The sequence below is a fragment of the Chlorocebus sabaeus genome, chromosome 8 (assembly GCF_047675955.1).
Source record: "Chlorocebus sabaeus isolate Y175 chromosome 8, mChlSab1.0.hap1, whole genome shotgun sequence".
Classification (NCBI taxonomy): Eukaryota; Metazoa; Chordata; class Mammalia; order Primates; family Cercopithecidae; genus Chlorocebus; species Chlorocebus sabaeus.
In genome coordinates this window covers 70,209,488-70,229,700 of record NC_132911.1, presented here as the reverse complement: position 1 = coordinate 70,229,700, position 20,213 = coordinate 70,209,488, and the positions used below count along the sequence as shown (strand labels likewise).

Genomic DNA, 20,213 nt, shown 5'->3' with positions numbered 1-20,213 from the left:
CAGTGACTTTTGTACAGCAGTTGAATGTGTGCTATAAAGTTAATGTGCAAGTGTATTTTGTTTTTATCTGGATCTCTCAGTTTTACATGCTGTGGGGACGATTACTACTTTCATAGAATGTGAGAGTATTGGCCTTACTGCTATGACATATTTATTCGTGACGTGTTGGAGGTCAAGGAGAGTTAGAATTGTGTCCTGTGGATAGAGATTCCATCTCCTCCTCCTCTTGTCGATGGCTGTTTGGGTCCCCTGTGGGTAACTGACCTACCTGTCAGAACAGGGACTCCTGCTCCCACTGAGGGAGCATCGCCATCAACTCTGACCTTGCAGGCAGAGCTCAGCGTGCCTGCCTGAGCTGTCCTGTGCTCCAACTCCGGGGCTGCAGTGTGCTAAGACCCAAGGGAGTCCACATGGGGATGAGTCAGGGCCTGGCGCTGGCCCCGTGCTCCGCCCCACTGGTAAACAGAACAGTTCTTTGCTGTCACTGAGAGCCTCTCGGGGCCCCAAGACTGCAGGAAGAAACAAGTATTGTAGAAGCCAAAACCCCAAGGCAAGGTAAAGAAAACAGAACTGTCCGCATCCCCAGCAATGATTTCACTGGCGGGAGTTGCTGGGAGCTGGGTGGGGGGTCCCGTATATGGTTCCAGCAGAACTGTTTTACTTACTTCTCAACCAAAAGTCCCTTCTCTTTTACTGTTTATAGGGGTGGCCTTTTGCCTTTCAAGGTTTGAACTTTCAAAACTCAACCTTAGAGTCAGTCTTGCTTGCTAACCCATAACTTTTCACCTTTTATTACTTTTGTTTGTTTTTGTACTGGCTTCTATTAAAATACTTCCTTCAGTGAACTTATTTTTGTTTACTCTTCCCTGTCATTCCAGGGAGAAGCTATTGAAAGACAAAAACCTCTATATAGAAATATATCACCAGCAGCACAAGTGGACTACAGCCTCAGAAATGTCCTCACCGTCTAGCTTCATGACAAGCAGACTGGCTGTTGGCAGAATGCACCCAGCTCTGCTTCTGCTCGTATGGAACCTTACATTACCCTAACACAGCTGGGGCACACGCTATCTGTGCTTATACTGTTCTTCCTAAGCTTGGAGACACACTTGCCTTGAGATCTCTCCTCTTTTTCCTTTAGACATTGGCAAGTCCTGTTCCGAGCTTAGCAATTCCACGTACCTGAACTGGAGGCATGGCTGGCTGATCCCTTCTAGCTCCCTCCAGCAGCGTCCCACCTTGGCTATATCAGTAACTGCACCTCCTGTTATTTCTCCTTCCCGGTTGTCAAGGTCAAACCTGGGCTGGATATTGTGATGTCACAGAGTGGAATCCTCATTCCCCCAGATGGTCCAGCTAAGGCCATCCTGGACAGCACTTCCTCTCCTGCCCACGGCGGGAGGTTGGGAAGGACATTCCCCCATTTCCACTTGCTCTACCATTCAAAACCTTGTGAGGGCCCTCAGGGGAGAATCCCCTTGCAGGTTATACTGACCTGCAGAATTATGGGATCTTAACTGTGGGGAGAGACCTAGAAGACCAGCTCATGACCAGATTCTCATCTAACTCCTTTTTTTTTTTTTTTTTTTTTTTTTTTTACAGATAAGGAACTGAGGCCCCACGTGGTGAAGTGACAGAGCTGATTCTAGAGTCCAGGTGCTCTCAGTGTCAGCCTCTGCCATTCTGACCATGCTGCACTCAGATCTTGCTCTACTCTCTAGAGTTTGTTCACATCACAGTTTTCTGGTATGCAGCTCATCAGACAATTTTTACCTGAATCTACACATGACAAGAGACCATTTGGGTAATGTACATTATGGGAAGAGAACAGAGTCTCAGTGAAGATCATTAGTTTCCCTAGCAACGTAGATGCCAGGAGTGGCTGGCTCTGGTCCTAGCCTAGACTCAGAAATCCTAAGCACCAGACCAATTCTAGATTAACAAGTAAGGTGACTTCTGAGTAACTAATATTTTCACTGAGATTTGATGATAAGCAGCAAAGCTCAAACAAAAGTCCAGAGTTAGTGTTGGCAGGGTGAGGTGGCTCATGCCTGTAATCCCAGCACTTTGGGAGGCTGAGGTGGGAGGATCACTTGAGCCCAGGAGTTTGAGACCAGCTGAGCAATATAGTGAGATCCCATCTCTACAAAAAATACAAAAATTAGCCGGGCGTAGTGGTGCATGCCTGTAGTTCTAACTACTCAGGAGGCTGACAGGGGAGGATCGCTTGAGCCCAAGAGGTCTAAGCTGCAATGAGTTGAGATTGCACCACTGCATTCCAGCCTGGACGGCAGAATGAGACCTTGTTTAAAACATACACACACATGCACACACACACACAGTATTGACTACAGCGCTATACCAGGTTCTAGTGTTGTGTAGGAGACAGGGAGGAGCAATCTGTAAAGAAATAGCATCTCACTGAACTTCGTTCTTCATTCTTTCATATCCTTCATTTTTTTCTAGACACTAACCCCATATGGTACTAAAAAATTATCTGAATTGTGTGAGACGACGTACCTGTGAAGTCAGAGAATTAGGCTTTAAGAATCTCTCAAGAGGAGAACATATATTGGGCTTTTATAATACTGATAACATTTTACATCATGCTTCATTTACAAGCTATTTTCACACATATCACTCTATTTAATCTTCACAACTTGGTGAGATAACCAGTATTATTTTTAGTATAATTTTATGGATGAGAAAATTACAGCTTAGAGAAGTTGTGTCTTGCACGATATCACAAAGCTAATTAAGTGGAAAGGTTACTTAACATTAACTACAAACCAGATCTTCCACCAAGCCTTTTCCCCACCACACGCCTTCGCTGGTTGGGGAGAAATTGCCATTTGGTCCCAGAACACACTTGAAGGCCACTGCCTTAAGCAACGCTTTGAGTAACAAGGAAGAAAGTATTCCCACAGGTCATAAATGCTGCTTTACTGACTTCCTAAATGTCTTCATAAAAACTTAGGGAAATGATTAATGGACACCAATTTTAAGCTTTAAAATAATATAATTATTACCCTTCCATTCAACAATTCCACATCTGTGAATTCTCCTAAGAGAACCATTACGGATATGAAAAATATTTAGCTACAAGAGGTTTTTTTGAAGCACTGTTTATAACAGAAAACAAATATAAAGCTCAACATTGGAAAAGTGTTAAAATGGATTATGCTGAACTCATGAAAATAACGTGCGTTTCCCACACTTTGATTATTCATGTGGCATCTTCAGAATATTGCCATCTGCACTAATATTTACTTAACATTTTTCCTTTAAATTAATTCACACATTTTACTGGAATAAAATTATTTAAAGGTTTTTTTTATTATTAACGTAAGTAGAAATACAGTATTAATTGCCTTAAATGTCAGATGACAATAAAAACAAATACAATGAAAACAAAGTAATGTTATGAATGCATTAATTTGGTCCCAATACCTTGAAGAAAACACATGACTGATTTAATAAAATCACAATTAATATGCTTTTTTGCCATCACAAACTTCACCTTTCTACATTTAAAAAAATCTCTTTTTTCACCTCTGATCTAGACAAGGTTCAATGGAAAGAAGAAATGCAGTGTGTGTCTGATCCCAAATCACAGTTAGATATATTTATGCATACCTTACATTCTAAATCAGTAATTCTCAAAACTTGCTTGAAAGGTCACCTTGCTTAGAAGAGGGTATTTCCCTGGCAGAATATGCAGGGATCAAGGCCTCTTTGCTCAAACAGTCTTCCTCCAACTATCATCTCAGGGCAAATAAAGATGACATCTTTCCTTGTGTTTTGTCTTGGCCAAGCATACTCAATGCTGTACATTCTGTGGAGGTGTGGATTATGCCGCATCCCTTGAGCATACATCCCTGTGATGAAACAGGTGCACACCTGTAGCAGAGTCAGGCAAAGCCTTACATCTGGAGCACACAGAGGCTCCAGGTCCCCATGGCAGTGATGAGGGAAGCCTGCACACCTCTTCAGAAGCAGGCATTCTGCAGGCTGAGTGAAAGTTATAGATATTTGTAAGTCAGAGTTCAAAGGTTTTTGCTCAGTTATGGAGAAGGATTTTGTAGGGGGAAATGCTAATTTTGTCAACATTTAAATTCCACTTCAAGGCAGAATTTCTCAAATTGTGTTCTACAGACTATATATATATATACATATATATATACACGCAGATTCCCACACAGCTTCCTGCATTTACTGCCTCCAAATCTCAGGGACTGAGTGAGAGACTCATATTAAGTCAAGCTCCTCCAGGAGCTTGTGGTGTAGGTGTACACAAATACTGGAGAACAACGCTCTAGGCCAGAAGTTCCCGAACTTTAGAGCAAACCAACGGAGTGCCTGGAGGACTTGTTTTTGTTTTTTTTTTTTTTTGTTGTTTGTTTGTTTTGTTTTCTGAGATGGAGTCTCACTCTGTCACCTAGGCTGGAGTGCAGTGGCACAATATCAGCTTACTGCCACCTCCGTCTCCCAGGTTCAAGCAATTCTCTGCCTCAGCCTCCCTAGTAGCTGGGAGTACAGGTGCCCACCCCCTCCACCGCCACCATGCCCAGCTAATTTTTTGTAATTTTAGTAGAGATGGAGTTTCACCATTTTGGCCAGGCTGGTCTTGAACTCCTGACCTCGTGATCCACCTGCCTCAGCCTCCCAAAGTGCTGGGATTACAGGAGTGAGCCACCGCACCCAGCTGAGGACTTGTTAAAACACAAATTGCAGGCCCCACCCATCAAGTTTTTGGTTTTGGATATCTAGAGTGAGTCTCAAGACTTGACAATTTTAGCAGGTTCCTAGGCCTGATGGTGGACACCAGACTTTGAGAGCTACTGCACTTGACCAAGAAATTGAATGTACAGTATAGAGTGCTCTCGATAGTAGTACAGAATGTACAGTATTGAGTACACTCTAAAGGCATTTCCAAAGGCCTAGGAAATGGAGTTTGGACCTTGGGTCTTTACATAATCAGAAAAGAATTGGTATAGAAAGGAATTTTGTTCTTATTTTGCTTTTGGCTTTTGTTCTTTAGGATTTTTTCTACAAATAATTTTTATTTTTCCACTAAAATGCTTGTAGTCTTATGTCCATACATTCAGGATTCTTCAAGATTAAACAGAATCACTTTTCCTTATTTTGTACCTTTTAAAATAAGGAAAATGAAAATGAACACAATTGATGTCTGACTTTTCAGATGCCTGCATTAATTTGATTTCAGTGACCCACTGGAAACCAGTGTCAGCATAACAACAGTTACCAGAGCTAAATCTACAAAGTAGGTAAGGAATATAAACAGACTAAGCGCTAGAGATTTTAATTAAGCCTAGTGACTCTGAAGTTGGACTTTCTCTTAAAAGATGTTGAGAATTCAATGTAATCCTGAAAAAGTACATCTAAATTCAGGAATTTTTACCAACCAAATACTTAACGCTTAATAGAAATGGAAGTGTGCCTATAGAATCAGAAAGATCTTTCTGTTGAATCAGAAACATATTGCTAATATTTGTAGATATGGGACCCACCTCATGTACACACAAAATCATAACATTTTCTTAAAACAAAGGTAGTACTATATACCCCAACAGAATTCATTTTTAAGGAGTGCTAATGTAATGACATTATTAAAACAAAATGTCAGCCAAACTGCAATAAAGCATTTCCAGGCCAATAAAAGTAGTTTGAGTTGAATGCTCTAAAAGTATTGGCTTTGAAAGGTTAAAATAATAAGTGATCATAGATCCAAGAAATACAATGCTCAAGTCATTAGCAGAGGCATTTTATGCTGTATTGTAAGTAAAGTGTAAGGGATGTATCGGTTTAGATCCTATAACGTGATCCCTTTAAGACCAGTGCCTGCCCTTTCTATGTGGCTCTTCTCTGAAGAACAGAAAGTTATATATGGGACCAAGAACCCACGCATTTTAGAAACTAAAAAAAAAAAAAAGTTATATTTGACTTTGTGATACATTTGTGTGATTCCATTCAGACATAACTGTCTGATATTTTGGAAGTGCTTTAAACCAAACATGAGACACACTGTGAAGACCTACATTCCCAAAGATTGCAGCTAATATTGGTCTAGCTTTCCCAGTGAGTCCCTGTCTCAGAAAACTTTTCTACTTTCTCCACCCATGGTAGAAATCTGTCTCTTCTCCTTTTTCTTTACCCCCAAATAGTCACAATTGCAGAAACACATAATGCCATAAAGACCATGCCAAGTACAAGTGGTCTCTGCTGTGGTCTGAAAGTTCTACAAAATTCATATGTTGAAACTTAATCTTCATTGTGGTGGTATTGAGAGGTGGGGCCTTTTGCAGAGTGACTAAATCACTCATTGTGTTAGTTCGTCCTCATGCTGCTCTGAAGAAATACCCAAGACTGGGTAATTTATAAAGAAAGAGGTTTAATTGATTCACGGTTCCGCATTGCTGGGAAGGCCTCAGGAAACTTACAGTTGCGGCAGAAGGCAAAGGAGAAGAGGCACCTTCTTCCCAGTGTGGCAGAATGGAGCGAGTGTGAGCAGGGGAAATGCTGGACGCTTATAAAACCATTAGATCTCGTGAGACTCACTCATTATCACAAGAACAGCATGAGGGAAACTACCTCCATAATCCCATCACTTCCCACTGGATCCCTCCCACAACATGTGGGGATTATGAGGATTACAATTCAAGAGGAAATTTGAGTGGGGACACAGCCAAACCATATCACTCATGAATGGATTAGTGCCTTATAAAAGGGCTGGAGGAAACTAGCTGAGGCACTGTTACTCTTTTGCTTTTCTGTCATGTGAGGACACAGCATTTGACTCTTCCAGAGAATGTGGCTGTAAGGCACTACCTTGGAAGCAGAAAGCAGTCTCCACCAAGGCCGGTGCCTTGGTCTTAGACTTCCCAGCCTCCAGCACTGTGAGAAACAAAATCCTGTTATATATAAATGACCCAGCCTATGGTCCTTTTCTATAGTAGCATAAATGAACCAAGAGAGTCTCCAACCTCAATTATGCCCTCAGCACAGGGCAGTTCTCTCACTGTCCACTGCACAGTCATTGCAAACTCTCACCAATCTCTGGAAGCCTTTCATTTATGTCCCTCTCATTCTTAGCAGTGAGCATCATTTCCTCTGCTAAAAACTCAGAAACCATTAACTATTCCCATTTTCAATTCCAAACCTACCCTACTCTAAATACATCCACATCTATGCCCACTCTTAACATCTTCCTGCAGCTCAGTGGAAAGGCATTCTCTTTCAGACCAAGGCTAATACCTCTCTATGTGACCTGAGTCCCCATTTAATACTGCTACTTTTGAGAATTTGCTCCTTCAATTATTCCCTTTAACTAATTTCTACCACAGTCTCAGTCTCTCTCTCTCTCTCTCTCTCTCTCTCTCTCTCTCTCTCTCTCTCTCCAACCCCCCTCTCTTTTCTGGCTCTCCCTTCTCAGCATAAAAACATTCTCAAGTCTTTTCTATTCATAAAAACACGAAACCTCCCTGAACCCCAAGCCCCTCTCCCCAACACAGCTACTTAAAGTTCTCTCTTCTTTTCCAAGCTAAGCTAATGGAAAAAATAATAATAATCTACTGCATTTCCTCTCAAGCCATAAGGCTGATGTCCGAAACAAGACAAGGAGGAGATAAAAGAACATAGGCTTGTTAATCATTTTATACTTAATCATTTCCCTTCACGGCGTCACTACCAAATTCTCCCAGGACTTCTTCAAGCTACAGCTAGAAGACAGACTACCCATGTCCTTGCCTCAAAGACTGTTTGCAGCATTTTAATGTGATCTTTCTCACTATAATGCTGTTGCCAGGATATTGGGGAATGGAGTATGTGTCGTTCAGGGTCAGGTGGACTCAGGATCCCTCCAGTTACCCTCCAGCTGTGTTTCTGGCTTACCTTGGTGTTGGAATCACAGGAAAGCAAGTGTTTGGAAGTGTTCTCTCCTCATGAGATCTTGGTGTCATCTGTATGTTCCCTTGAAACCACTGACTTTTCATTTTTACTAAGCCACCTCTGATCACCTTCCCTTTTATTTTCAGATGAATTATCCTCTGAATTCCCCCTGTACTTAATACTCTTATAGCATTAAGAAACCTAAAGAAATCTACCTTGATCTTTTCTCTGAGCAGTTTAGGGTGAGTTCTACCCAGTTTATTTCCATAACTACTCCTTGATTCTAAGATTAAATTGGTTAGGAGATAACTAAGAGCTAATAACAGCTTTTTAGGAAAAGAAAATAAGACTACCATATAAATCAAGGCATTAATTGAACACATGTTCCAATTTAAGAGACGCTTAAATGTAGAAAAAGGGACTGCTGTTTGGAATATATGGAATACAGTATTGGCCAGACACCAGAGCCAGGCCTGTACTCCCAGCACTGTGGGTGGCCAAGGCCAGGAGTTGGAGATCAGCCCAGACAACAGAGAGACACTGCATCTTTACAAAAATTTTTAAAAATTATCTGAGCCTGGTGACATGCACCTGTAGTCCTAGCTAGTCGGGAGACTGAGGTAAGGGGGATCACTTGAGCCCAGGAGTTTGAGGTTACAATGAGCAATGATTGCCCCACTGTACTCCAGCCTGAGCAACAGAGCCAAACTTTGCCTCAAAATAAGAAAAAGAAAAGAAAAGAAAAAAGAAAGAAATACAGTATTTATTTTTGTTGGCTACTTAGTATACAAAACACTCCCATGGGATAGAAAGGGTCACAGTAATACCTGCTGGAAGAACTACCCCACAGAGCAGGGAGACAAAAGTCACACACAACTCAACTGCAAATCAAGTGTGAAAACAGCGTTGTTAGGACTACTATTTTTGCAGTTACAGCCTGAATTCCAATCCTTGCCCAATTTTTTCATCTATAAAGAGGAAAGAATGATACCTTCCTTGCAGGAGTGCTGCAAAGAAGAAAGGAGACACCGACTGTAGACTTTAGCATGGTTGAAGGATAGTGGAAGCTCTCAATGACAAAGCAGTGTGATTTTTTACTATTATTAGCTTTATTATAGAGAAAAAATAGATGCTCTATGGATTTAAAGAAGGAAGAGATCATCTTTTCTTGGGAAACACAAGAAAGACTTCATTTAGCATGTGGTCTTTGAGAAGAGCCTCGAAGGATGAGTGATACTTCTTTAGGGCAAAGTGGAGAACCCCTTCTCCCAGCTTTCTGCAATCCTGACAGGCACCATGAGTCTGCCAGCATGACCACCTTGAGAGTCATGGGCAGAGATGACACTTTGTACATGTTAAAATTTATAATACTTATTTATAATTGTACCTGGTGAACTTTTAAATTCAATAAATTCCTATTTATATCATTGCTTTGAAACAGGCAATACTTGTTGAGGGGCTATAATGTTCATAAAATAGTCAGAAAAGCAAATAAAGGATATTTTGAATAAGTGTTACTGTGAAATCATTTCAAAAGCATGTACTTGTTATTAATGACAGGCAGTGCGTTATGTGCCTCTGGCTTGGCATCCTGTCTCTGGAGTACATGTTGTAAAGGAAGAAAAGTGGGTAATTATATTTTACATGAACATCAAATTGTTCCTTCCTTGTAGTTTTGTATAGTAAAATTGTGGCAAGATTGTCCCCAGTTAATGCCAGGAAAAAATAAAAAATAAATGTTATTTAAAAACATGTCTCTTAGAAACACAAGTGAAACTTGCTCACGTGGTTTGCAGTCATTGAACGTAGATCAGCTCCTGTGAAAACAAACTCCATGGGTAAGTCTGAATTATTTTGTTATGTTGGTATTTTGTTGCATCATATGTTGCTTAACGTGAAATTAAATATATAGTTTGTATCAGAGTGAAATAAATATCAATGTTATTATTGGTTAATCCATTACTGGCAGACTCTAATAACTGTTATGATAAGGATTTTAATTCTATCTATATTTATCTTAACAGGTGCAAACTTATGGTCAAAAAATGAACAAGTAACTTTTCAATCTTGTACTATAAATATAAAAGTTAATTTTTGTCTCAGATGTCTGTTTTAACAATTATCTTCAAGGTATTTGTAATAAAAACACAGTTGAAAATGTGCCTTTAATACTTGTGTATTCTGCATAAAAATGATCTAACATAGGTCATTCTAGAACATAAGATTCTAACATTTATTAGGATTCTATACCTCTAGCTGATTCCCAAGCTATTTCTTGCTTTTTGTGTGTGTGTGGTTGTTGTTTGTTTTTGTTTTTGTTTTTGTTTTTGTTTTGTTTTGTTTTGAGATGAAGTCTTGCACTGTCCCCGCAGGCTGGAGTGCAATGGTGTAATCTTGGCTCGCTGCAACCTCTGCCTCCCACGTTCAAGCTATTCTTCTGCCTCAACCTCCCGAGTAGCTAGGAATACAGGCATGCACCACCATGCCTGGCTAATTTTTTGTATTTTTAATAGAGATGGGGTTTCACTATGTTGGCCAGGTTGGTCTTGAACTCCTCACCTTGTGATCCACCTGCCTGGGCCTCCCAAAGTGCTGGGATTACAGACATGAGCCGCCATGACTGGCCCAGTATTTATTTATTATAGAATCTTGTCTGGGACTATATTATTGCCTGGGTTTTTTTCCCTTCAACTTTTAAGTTCAGGGGTACACGTGCAGGATGTGCAGGTTTGTTACATAGGTAAACATGTGCCATGGTGGTTTGCTGCACAGATCATCCCATCACCCAGGTATTAAGCCCAACATCCATTAGCTATTCTGTCTGATGCTTTCCCTCCCCCTCACCGCCCATCAACAGGCCCCAGTGGGTGTTGTTCGCTGCCGTGTGTCCATGTGTTCTCGTCATTCAGCTCCCACTTATAAATGAGAACATGCATTGTTTGATTTTCTGTTCCTGTGTTACTTTGCTGAGGATAATGGCTTCCAACTCCATCCATGTGCCTGCAAAGGACATGATCTTGTTTCTTTTTATGGCTGCATAGTATTCCATGGTATATATGTACCACATTTTCTTTATCCAGACTGTCATTGATGGGCATCTAGGTTGATTCCATGTCTTTGCTATTATGAATAGTGCCACAATGAGCATATGTATGCATATCTTTATAAAAGAATAATTTATGTTCCTTTGGGTTGATACCCAGTAATGGGATTGCTGGGTCAAATGGTATTTCTGCTTCTAGGTCTTTGAGGAATCTCCACACTGTCATCCACAATGGTTGAACTATAATTTACATCCCCACCAACACTGTAAAAACATTCCTTTTTCTCTGCAACCATGCCAGCATCTATTGTTTCTTGAATTTTTAATAATCTCCATTGTGACTGTCATGAAATGGTATCTCATTGTGGGTTTGATCTGCATTTAATGATCAGAGACGTTGAGTTTTTTTTTCACATTTTTTTTTGGCCACATGTATGTCTTCTTTTGAGAAGTGACTGTTCATGTCCTTTGCCCACTTTTTAATGGGGTTGTTTTCTCTTGTAAATTTGTTTAAGTTTCTTGTAGACCCTAGATATTAGATCTTTGTCAGATGGAAAGATTGCAAAAATTTTCTCCCACCCTGTAGGTTGTCTGTTCACTCTGATAGTTTCTTTTACTGTGCAGAAGCTCTTTGGTTTAATTAGATCATCTGATTTGTCCATTTTTTTCTCTTTTGATGTAATTGCTTTTGGCATTTTCATCACAAAATCTTTGCCTATGCCTATGTCCTGAATGGTATTGCCTAGGTTTTCTTCTGGTTTTTTTTGTTTGTTTTGTTTTTCTTTTTGTTTTTTTGTAGTTTTTAAGTTTTTAATCCATCTTGAGATAATTTTTTATATAGTGTAAGGAAGGGGTCCAGATTCCATTTTCTGCATATCATTGCCTGAGTTTTAGTAGTATCACTAATTATTAAAGTTTTATATAAAACACTGCATAAAGAATACTTTATTGGATTCTAGTCATTTGGAAACATTTCTAGCATCTCTCAGGGGTGTGGTGTTTGGAATACTCTAATCTGATTTTGGATATAGAATGCCTCCTTATCTAAAAAAGTCCTTCAACTTTCTTTCCTACCTACTTCCTCACTTTTAAATCCCAAGTAGAACTATTCCTCCCTTCCTTGGGAAACTTTACCAGCGGAATTAATCAGCTTTGTTGTGATAATGTTGTGTAACACAATTTCTGAGTTTAGCTGGGCGTGGTGGCACATGCTTGTAGTCCCAGCTACTTGGAAGATTGAGGTGGGAGGATTATTTGATCCCAGGTGGTCAAGGCTGCAGTGAGCTCTGATAGCACTGCTGCAATACAGGCTGGGCAACAGAGTGAGACCTTGTCTCAAAAAAAAAAAAAAAAAAAAAAAAAAACTCAGTGGTTTGCAGTACCAAAACATTTACTTCTTGCCCACAGGTTGACTGGTCAGCTACAGCAGCCCTGCTCTGTGCTTTGGGTGAGGCTCAGGTCTGTCCCATGAGTCTCTCATTTTGGGACCTACATTGGAGAAACAGTGGCTACCTGGGGCAAGCTCTTCTTAATGGTAGAGTAGGAAGGAACACAAAAGACTGAGAAGTCAAGGCAAAGGGTACAGGCACATTCAAAGCCTCTGCTCACATTCATTGCCCAGAACAACTCCATGACCAGCCCCAACATCAATGGAGAGATTATGATACTCCTAATATAGGTGAGGAAAGGAGACAGAGTGAATATTTGCTGAACAGCACCCCACTAAACATATAAGGGTGGAACAGAGATAGGTTAACAAAAATCAACATCCTGTGCCAAAAGGGGAAGCAGTCACTGTTCTGTGGCACTTGTGAAATCCCACTGGGCAAGCATTCTGCTGGATGGGTCACTGGGCAGCAGAGCAGGCCTGAAAGCCTAAATACCCTACAAGCTCATGTTCCAGCCCAGGCCAACACCATGTACTACCCACAGGCTCCCCAAAAAGGGAAATGACCAAACACAGAAATGAATTAAACCGTCGTATCTGTGCCACAGATCATGAATCTGAAATCCTGCACCCACTTAAATCCTGTACCAAGAGACGCCTCTGTCTTCTGAGGTGTCAGGAAGTGAGTAAAGAAAAAAGAAAGTAAAGAAAGCAAAGTCAATGGAGAGTAAAAAGAATCAATTAATCAATTGATCAATTCAGGAAACTTGAAATAATTTTCCTTTTCGGGATCAAGGAACTAGAAGACAAGAATTCCTGCCTGAGAAAGGAGTGGAAGACCTCATGAGATACCTTCTTCAGACTCGCTGGCAGCCTTCCTGGGATGTGGAAAACACTGTTCGTTATTCCTTCCTTTTCATTTAGATGAAGAGTTGACTACTTGCACAGTCATACAGTTGATGGCATTGTCAGAAATAATCTGTAAATAATCTGTAACACTCATGCTTACTCATAAACAGATCCCTCTTTCCTGGACCAAATTGCGGTTTCCTTTGGAAACTATTTTAATCAAGGCTTTTTTGTTTCAAAGTAACATCAACTCACATCAAACTAACTCAAGCCAGCCAAGAGGCTGGGGTAAGGATTCTGGGGAATCTCATAAAACTCGAGGTCAAGAGAGTGGCCTTGTGAGTGACTGGTATGAGCAATTGGCTGCAGAGTAAAAACTGAGGCCAAATCTGAGCAGGATGTGTTGGAATTGATGTTTTCATGTAATTAGCAATGCCACTCGCTCAGGGAACCCAATGTTGGACTTGTCAAATGCCAGCTGTGTCTGTCATCCCTTTCACACTGAAGCTGAGCACCCCCACCATGTTCTACACACGGAACCATCATGGAACTGTCCCCAACACATGGCAGCCACTGGTGGAAGCAGATGTGGGCATAGTGCCTAAAGGCAGCTTATGCACTGCTGGCCAGAAACCCATGAGGTGGGCCTGTGCAAAGGTCTCACCCAATGGTAATCACAGTAGTTAACCAAGTCAATTAGTTTTGGTTACTTTGTACTGGGAAATATGGAAGATGGGCCAGTGAGTAGCCAAGGCAAGTGGACCCAATGTAGAGAGAGACTTATCAGCCACAACTAGGAGGCCATGCTGGCTCAGAGAGCTGGAGGCAGCAGCTGGCCTCTACAAGTGTCTCCCCCAGTTCTAGTCCATAGGTGCCTGGATGAATCTGCCTGGGCTGCGCTCCTCCCTCCAAAAAAAAAGGTACTACAGACCAGGTGGCTTAAACAATAGAAGTTCACTTTTTCACAGTTCTGGAGGCTGGAAGTCTCAGATCAAGGGATCAGCAGGATTGATTTCTTCTAATGTCTCTGTCCTGGCTCACAGACAACCGTCTTCTTCCTGTTTTCACATGGTCTTCCCTTTGAACATGTCTGTGTCCAAATCAACTCTCCTTGTAAGGACACCAGTTATATTGAATTAGGACTCACCATAAGGCCTCATTTTAACTTACCCCTTTAAAGATCCTATCTCCTAACACAGTCATATTCTAGTGTATTTGGGGTTAGGACTTCCACATATGAATTTTGGGGAGTACCCAATTCAGTCCATAACAATGCCCTCTCCCTTTAAAAAAGTGTCTTGTATGAGTCTATGTGATTTCGACAGTCTAACAGACTCTATTAGGACTCTGTTGTAAGCAACAGAAAAACCAAACAGCTTAAGGAAAAAGGGCATTCACCGACTTGAGTAACTGAAAAGAGTCCAAGAGTGTCACTATCTTTAGGCCTGTCTAGATCCAGAACACAAATGCTGGCATTGTATCTGTTGGGGTTCTGGCAGGAAATAGATGGCTCTGTCCAATTGGGTTTTAAAAAGAAGACTGCTTACAAAGATGAGGGCAGAGCTTAGGAAATTCAAGGGATATTGAAGGACCAGATTAAGTAATAGTGGGACACTGTCGTAGCTAACCCTGAAGGAGCAAAGCAAGGGTGGCTGCTGGAACCTGAAGACCAAGAGCTGTGTGGAGACAGTCCCCTGACACGGCTGAAGCCTTCAGTAGTGAGACACAACCAGCCCCAGGGGACCCCACAGAGAGGGAAATAAATAACCCAATTTTTCTGTCAGCATGCCCATTTGGAAGTCAAAGAAGAAGAGTTTATGTAGTCAGCCGAGAGAGAGGAGGAGAGGGTAGACCTGGGGCAAATGGAAGATATGCAGCACCATCACAAAGTCAGACTTGCTCTCCACCCTCTTCCTAATCAGGGTCTTACTAAACAGCCTCACAGTTTGCAAGATACAGGAGGAGAGCTTCTCTTGTCAAAGGTTTTTGAGCAACATCCCCCACCATTGAATTTAGTCCTAATGACCTGGCTTATATAACCAAATCCATCTCTATTTCAATCTGTATTTATGCCCATCTCTAAATCAATCACTGAGGCCAAAATAGGACTGAGCAGGTCATGATGACCTGAAGACCCCTGGAGCTAGGAGGGTGGGTTCAGTCGTATTGAGCACAGCATGTGGAATAGAGTGGCTGCCCAAAGGAAAATTCAGGCATTGTTAACAGAAGAAGGGGGAATTCATAGAGGCAGATCAGGCAAAAACAGCATGTGTACATTACATTATCCATACTACTCATAGTACAATCCTTGGTAAATAAGTAATGACTGGTTGCATGGATTGGATGCAGTGTTTTGAGAATTATCCATTGCACACAGCTGGTGCTCAATACATGTTTTCAGAAATTTGTTGGAATATAAATGTTAATAATCATCAAATTTGAATTCTACGGACAGAATTATTTTGCAATTGGCTAGGAGACTTCTGAATCCAGAGGATATTTTTTCCACTTCCAGTCTTTAGAGTGATCCTTATGAATGTTGACTTATGATTATTAGCTGCTTGTTTGTAGAAATCTATATTTACATCCCAAACACTGTCTCTTTCAGTGTTCTGAATTATTTTGTAAACTCTATTTATTTGCTTTCATTAGACCACAGTCTTGAGAATTTCTGGCTTGTTTACACACATCACCAAGTTTTTTTTTTTAAGACTCATTTAGCAAAATATCATCATGAAAGAGGCAACAAACTGAAGTAAGATTAGTGAACAATTTAAAGTTAATAAGCCTTCTTTGTTTTTGTCCATGAAGGATGACTATCAATGTTGCTAAGAGCTGTTTATTAAACTGATAAAAATAAATATTGTCTTTAAAAAGTCAGGCTGCCTTCATCTGATCACAAAGGTGAGCTTGTAAAATTAATCCTTCTGGTGTTTGCTTGTCATTCAAGCATAACTTTTCTTCTACCTACACCCACTGTTTTTTTGTTGTTGTTGTTGTTCAGCTCCAGCAAGTTTTTGGCTGTGGTTCTATCAATGGCTCTTTGAATAAGAAGTCCTGATGGTAGGATGTAAGCAATATTTTTTTTTAAGTGGGAGGAGGGAGTTAGATTGGGCTGACATTAAAAATCAAAGAATCTTCAAAGTGTAAGACTCACCATTATTAGGGTTTTAATGCCATTGAAGGTTTCAGTTAGGGAAACTTTTCCCTTTGTGTCTCCTGTAGTCTGGAGAGTGATTATACTTTCATTTATTTATTCCTTAAATATGTATTGAAGGCCTGCTTTGTGGAAGGCAAGATATATGCAGTAGACAAGAGAAACGTGGATTAGGACCCACCCACTTTAATGAAACTTATTCTACTACGGGGGTCCCCAAATGCACAAATGATGGGACTGTCAGGGCATCTGTAGATACGTGTGTATAAATGTGTGTGATGTAGTGAAGTTACTGTACATGCTCATCTTTGCACAGAGCAATGGTGGTTAATGAGGATGTCAGGGAGAATAGGAGAGAAAGCCTGAAATCTTGTGGCATTTGCTTCTTGATTCTTTGCCAGCAAAGGCAAGCAGTAATGTAAAGAGCTCCCAAAATCATACCCATTGGATTTTGAGATGTGTGATGCACAGGAAAAGTGGAAGATTTAACTTCCTCCTTACTTCTTACATACACATCTCACCTATCTAAATTCCTGTCTCTTCTGCTAAGCTTTTCTGATTATTTCACCCCAGAATGATCTCACTGCCTCCTTACTCTCAACTCTTATAGTGCTTAGACTTGATTACCTACTCCCTCACAGTAGGATATGATTTTTGGAGGTCTCCCTGTGCTCCTTAAGGGCAGGGACCAGATTTAATACTTTTTAAATATATTGTATGGCCCATCATCTGGGGCAGAGTGGGAGCTCTAGAACCACTGACTAAATTGACATGAATGCTTTGCCCAAGTTAATATTAAACTCAGTTTGCATTTTCTTGGGCCATAAACCACCCAGTAATTAGAGGGCCATTTATGAAGGAGGAGCTCTGAATGTACCAGTAACGGAACAAATCTTGTCTGGTGGCTGGAGGAAGTAGACATAGCCTAATAAAAATCTGATCAATTAGGTCAAAACTGACCCAGACAACATCAGAGCTGGAAGTTTATACAAAAATCATTTGGTACACAATCCCCTCACTTTACAGGAAGGAAGCCAGGGCCCATCGAGTTTGTAGCCTGCTCAAGGTCACACTGAGTTTGTGGTAGGTCCCATTGAATTGGTGATAGAACTGGTAACTACAGCTATTGACCAAGTCTGTGCTGGGTAAAGCATCAGGCTTGAGAACCGACTAGATGTAGGCTTAACCTGGTGTTTGCCAAGTCCTCACAGTAATAACGACCGTGATTCAAACCTGTTTGAATGTTCCTGGCACCATGTCAAATGCTTCCCATCTGGTAATACCATGACTTCCATTAATCTTCACCACACATGAGGCAGACACTGTATCAGAGTTCCACCTGAGAAACCAAACCAGAAAGGGATATTCAGAATTTTTATGTGTAGGTTTATGTGATTGTGGGGTTGGTTGGGGAAGTCCAAAATCCAGAGGGCAAGCCATTGAGAAAGGCAGGCTGGAATTTGAGGCACTCAGGGAAGCTGGTCCACAGATGGACTTTCTTCTTCAGGGAAGCCTTAACCTGCTTTCAAATCCTTTCAACTGATTGAATCAGGCCCACCCAGATTATCTAGAATAACCTTCCTTACTTAAGGGCAATTGATTATGGACTTTAACGACATCTACAAAACACATTCTCTGATTGAGGACAGCGATGCCTGGAATAGCATCTGTGATTGAATAAACCGACCATCCTGGATACTACTTTTCACTAGTTTCCCAAGTCACAGGGCTGGTTAGTGGCAGAGCCAGATCCCAGGCCTGCTCTGCCTGTCTCCATGGTCCATGTCTGAGATGCACAGGATGGTCTGTACATGTAAACTTGGGCAAGTTCTTACACTACTCTGAGCTCCAGATTCTTTCCCCTATGAAATGTAGGAACTCATATTTATGGCACAGTGTTATGTTAATCAAATGGGGAAAAGTGATTTGTTAGCACTTAGTAGGGGCTCAACAAATGTTAGATAGTTCCTTCCCCTTTGCACTACATCAATGGCCCCCAACTTTTTGGTATCAGCAGCCAGTTTCGTGGAAGACAATTTTTCCATGGACCAGGAGTGGGGGGTGGTTTTGGGATGATTCAAGCACATTGCATTTATTGTGCACTTTATGTCTATTATTATTACATTGTAATATATGATTAGGTAATTATACAACTCCCAATAATGTAGAATCAGTGGGAGCCCTGACTTGTTTTCTTCCAACTAGACGGTTCTATCTGGGAGTGATGGGAGGCAGTGACAGCTGAAGTGTTACTGAAGATTACTTCATAATCTCATTTTGGTTGCTGTCACTGCAGAAAGCCCTGCTTCATAAAGACAGGATGTTAGAAATGGCAGCAAGCTTTTTGATGCACTTGTAGCAATCTCAGGATATTCTGCCTTGACTTTAATCCAGAAGGTATGGTGATTTGAAGTTATCTCAAACATACTTTTAAGGTCACTGTCATTTGTGATCTCAACCAGTTGACCCACCTGGCTTATTCAGAAATGGTTCACAGACCCATTCCTTCCCAGTTTGGGGGTCTTTTGTGGTTGGAAGTAATGCTTAAACTCTTTTGAAAGCTAAGATAGGTGATTATGTGCCAGGCCCTGGCTTGGTCTCTCAAAATCTTTGCTAATGCTTGAAACATGTCAGAAATTCCAATGTTCACTCGTTACTCACATAATTCCATTTTGGCTTTGAAGGTAGTCACTTTATTTGCCTACTTGAACACAGTTGTCATTCTCCCCTGAAGTGACAGATTGAGTCTGTTGAGCAGGTTGAATATGTTGCACAAGTAAGCAAATTTTGTGACCCATTCTGTGTTGCTGAAATGTGCTGCCAGTGGTGACTGTTTTTCTAAAAGATATCCCTGGTGCAGATCTAGTAACTCAAAAACTCTGGCCAGTGATCTACCTTTAGAAAGCTATCTCACTTCTGTGTATAAGAGAAGACATGTGTGTTCTGTGTCCATCTCCTCACAGAGCTGAGCAAACAGATGTGAGTTAAGGGCATATACTTTAATGTAGTTGATAATTTTAATCACATTCTGCAAAACGTTGTTAAGTTCAGATGGCATTTTTCGGCTAATCAGCATTTCTCTATAGATGACACACTCCATAGACTTACATTCAGAAGCTACCTCTTTGATCCAAGCAGTGAAACCCGAAAGCCATCCAGTCATGGTAGCAACTCTGTCCGTGCACATATTGACACAAAATGAACAATTCAGTTTTTCTGATATGTGATTATTCAAAGGCTTGAATAGTTCTGTAGCTGTGGTGTTGGTTGGCAACAAAAGTGCACATAACACATTCTCATGCCCATCCTCCTGCAAAATATATCGCACAAAACAAGCATTGTTGCCTTATTGTCAGCATTGGTAGACTTGTCAACCTGGATTGTGAACCACAGTTACTCATTAATCCTCTCTAACAATTGTACTTCAATATCCTGTTATTTCATCAATTTGCCTAGTTATGGTGCTAGCCAAAAGAGGAATACGTGCCACCTTTTGAACTGCAGCCTCTTCTAAAAGTTCACAACAAATGTCCTTAACTCCTTAGCAGCAGGCAGGATCAACTCTTCACCAATAGTAATGGGATTCTTAGGTTTAGAAATGTGGTTAGCCACTAAGAATGATGGTCTCAGTGCAGACACATTTGATGAAGTGTTGGCCTTCAATAATTGCTTCTATTCTTCGTGTTCACATTGTTTTTCTTTTGAAAAACTCCCAAGGCAGGGTGCAGGTCTACGCATGGCAAAGCAGTTTTGAAGGCTTCATGGCTTCATTGGATATCTGGTCACCACATACTATATAAGCGGGCTTGGAGAATGTGAATCACCTGTTGCAATGAACTCGTAATTTAAGTAGGACTCAGTATTTTCTT

At 40.9% G+C, this 20,213-nt stretch overlaps 1 long non-coding RNA gene across 1 annotated transcript; it reads left to right on the top strand.

Annotated features, from left to right (window-relative positions):
* Positions 1–444: 444 nt before the first annotated feature.
* LOC140712314 (uncharacterized) lies at positions 445–3,290 on the top strand. The gene is made up of 3 exons (XR_012093841.1): positions 445–555; positions 879–1,026; positions 1,603–3,290. It is a non-coding gene; the product is annotated as an uncharacterized lncRNA (long non-coding RNA).
* The last annotated feature ends 16,923 nt before the right edge of the window (positions 3,291–20,213 follow it).